This window comes from Grammomys surdaster, unplaced genomic scaffold (genome assembly GCF_004785775.1).
Source record: "Grammomys surdaster isolate TR1022 unplaced genomic scaffold, NIH_TR_1.0 437, whole genome shotgun sequence".
In the NCBI taxonomy this organism is placed as follows: domain Eukaryota; kingdom Metazoa; phylum Chordata; class Mammalia; order Rodentia; family Muridae; genus Grammomys; species Grammomys surdaster.
Window position 1 is genome coordinate 1311703 of NW_021604856.1, and position 3424 is coordinate 1315126.

Genomic DNA, 3424 nt, shown 5'->3' on the forward strand with positions numbered 1-3424 from the left:
ACAAAAAACAAAAACTGGATCCAAACTGAACTGTGATTTTGAATTCTTTTACACCTTAACTTGTTCAGATGGTTGACAACAGGCTGTTTTCAGAGCAAGTATGATGAAAAAGATAAAGGTCACATTCAAGGGAAAAAAAAATACAGAAGGAAAATCATCTTGAAGGTCAAAACCAGGAGAATTCCAAATGACTCAGCACGCACCGGGTGAAACAGACTTCGAACTCTTCCCATCGCTTGGTGTTTGGGACCCTTTGTGGAGTCTCAGGACAGGAGATGCTGTCTGCTGCTGCTGAGGCAGGCAGCTTTGTCTGTAGCCCACATCACTGCAATGACCACACACTAGTCGTTACTTGGAAAACACCGAGCTCTGTTCTATGAGATCTGGGGGAAGAAGGGTCAGTATCTTCTAGATTCATCACAGGGGAATAAAGGATTACACACAGTTTCCCTACTCCGGGGTGAGCTTTTCTTATGCTTGTGTCTATTGTGATGCCAAGCTAAAGTGGTCTCTACTGAAGAGTATCGGCTACTGCAGCCTGATTTCAATTGACAAGTGATGGTACACACTGACGTGACCGTGTGTAATTTCATATACAGAAGCTGAAGGATCCTCCCCGTTCCCAGATCCGGTCTCTTTGAATGAAAGGCTACAAGCCACACATCACTCACAAAGGCGATAGGGCGTGGCTTTTGCAAGAAGGAATTTTAAACAGCAGAAGAAAGAAAATTAAAGACGTATTCTCGCCATTTATCTATGTTAACCTATGAAGCGCACATCGGAAGAGCATTTCTGTTGCAGACTTGATATAAAAATCTGGTGTGTATGTGAAGAGTTGAAGCAAATTAAGGAATGTGACTGATGGTAACACTGATTGCCAATTTGACAGGATCTAGTGTCGCTTGAAACATACCTGGGCATCTCTGTGAGGAAATCCAGACTGGGTTAACTGGAGTAGGAAGACCTGCACTAACAGCAGGTGGCAACATCCCAAGGTCTGGCACCCCAGACTGAATGAAAACGAGAAAGCCAGCTGAGGCTCTCTCTCTGCTTCCTGGCTGCAGAGGCAATGTGACTTGCCACCACATGCATTATCAGACGCAGTCTCTCCCTGTAGTGCACTGTGAACCAGAACAAACCTTTCTCTCCTTAAGTTGCTTTTGTCAAAGCATTGAGAACAGTCGCTTATTAGTAATTAACCATTTCATTCCCATAACCTCAAAGCTTATGTAATGTGACCCATCCAACATTCTTGGACTGGATTAGATTTCCCAAATGATTCTTTTTATTTTCTGGCCCTTCTTCCATGACCACCCCATTTTATACTGAAACATTGGAACATTCCAGTAAAATGGTACATAGTTTAAAATGTCCCTATCTCTGACTTGGGAACCATTACAGACAGATCTCCATAGGCAACCACGTTAGTGTTTTCATGTGACACATACCTGGAAAAACAAAAGAGGTTTCGGCTTACAGACAGCTGCATGCACTGCTCTGTGCTTGTAGCAAGGCAGAAGAACGTCATAGCAGCAGGAGCTTCCCACAGCTATCTTTCAGGGACTGCTCATCTCACGGAAGCCAGGAGGCAGAAAATAGTCTAGGCCAAATCCAACATATGCAGTTCAAAGACACATCTAGCAACTAAGATCCTGCCTTGCAAATTCTGAATCTTTCAATGGATTAAATCATTGATTAAGTCAAAGTCCCCTATGTTCTATTTCTGGAACCCGTGCCACAGACACACCCAGAGGTAAGCTTAATATTTATTCTCTTAAGTATCTCTCAGTCCACTCCGGTTGATGATCAAGATATGCTAATTTGTCATAATTTTCCCATTTCTATAATGTAAGAGCACTAATAAATACATATATTAAAACACTGTCAATAATAGCAGGGAACATACATGAGACTATATGCCAGGTTGTAATTCTTAACTCTTTTTATGGGCCAAGCATACAGATTCTAATACACAACTACCAAGCAGTTGAGACTTTGCCTATGGAGACCAACCAAACACAATGACCTTGTAAAGTCATCAGATGCATGCTTTCTAAATAGGAGGCAGCGTGCAGAAACACAGCCCTTGTGTTAAGAAAGCAGTAAAATGGGAGAGATATTTATTATTAATGCTGCTATTAATATTGAACTTGCACTTGGTCAACTACTGGGTATCACACACTTAATGACTCGGTAAGTGAGGTCCGATTTATCCTGGGTAAAGCGGGCTTAATAAAGGGGCAGGCTTTATAAGCGAATGGTAAACACAGAAGGCTTAAACACAGCTCTGCCTGAATTCAGAAGTCTGTGCCTGGCCCTACGCCAACCACAGATAGGCAATGCTGACATTTTGACACATCTCCTCTGGGTTCTGTCTATTTTTATATAGGCGAGAAGGTACGTTCTATATGACTGTATAAGCAGTTCTAACTGCATAATAATCATTTCCCACAGTATTATAAACTGTGTAGAAATATCTTAATAGATACATAATAGTGCAATGAAATATCCTATAAGGTACCAAGCTGTATTTCTTTTTTTGTGTACATTGGCTGTATTCAAGGTTTTATACTTATGAATAAGGCTAGATAGTAGGATTTTCCCTTTTAAATCTCATTTTTAATTTCAGATATTTTTGTAAGCTAATTATCTAAATATTTTCCTCCCTCCCCCCAACCCCTCACATCAGCATCTCTTCAGAGAAGCTCCAAAACAGATAAGAGATCACAAGAGAAAAACACAAGCAACTGTACAGGGGACATCAGTTTGTGTTTTGAGTTATAGGATAGTTAAATGAATATGTATTAGCAACTAGGCAGCCAAAAATCAATCCATGTTTTATAGTTCAATCTATGCAGAAGAACGATCCTGCCATCCAAGGCTCAGGCTGTAAGGGACCAGAGCAAGAGAGAGAAGCAGAGAAGAAATGAATAGGAGGAAAACCATCTGGCTTGGTTCAGAAATCAGATTTATGCGAGAGGCAGAGAAAAAGATAGGTGCTTAACATAAATTTTAAAAATATATGGGAAACTGTAGAAATGACAGAAAAAGGACCGAATCAGTCTTTCTCACAAAAAGCTGTTCAGACATGACTGGTAAGCAGTGATATTCTCATCTTGGTAAACCCAGGTTTCGAGACCTGCCAACCAGATCCTGCTTTATCTACAGGGAAGGATGGATGAGGTGCAGTTTATCATGGTCTTAATAAAATCAAGCCAGATCAAAAATCTTGCCAAATTTGTCAGTGGATTATGGGCAAGATTTACATTAGAAATAACAAAACCCAATTATAGTTAAGTCTGTATGTGTCAATTGTACTTCATCAAAAAGCAAGAGAGGGTGGGAGAGGTGGTTCAGTGGTTAGAACACTGACTGCTCTTACAAAAGACCTGAGTTCCATTCCCAGCACACACAGAGAGGGTAA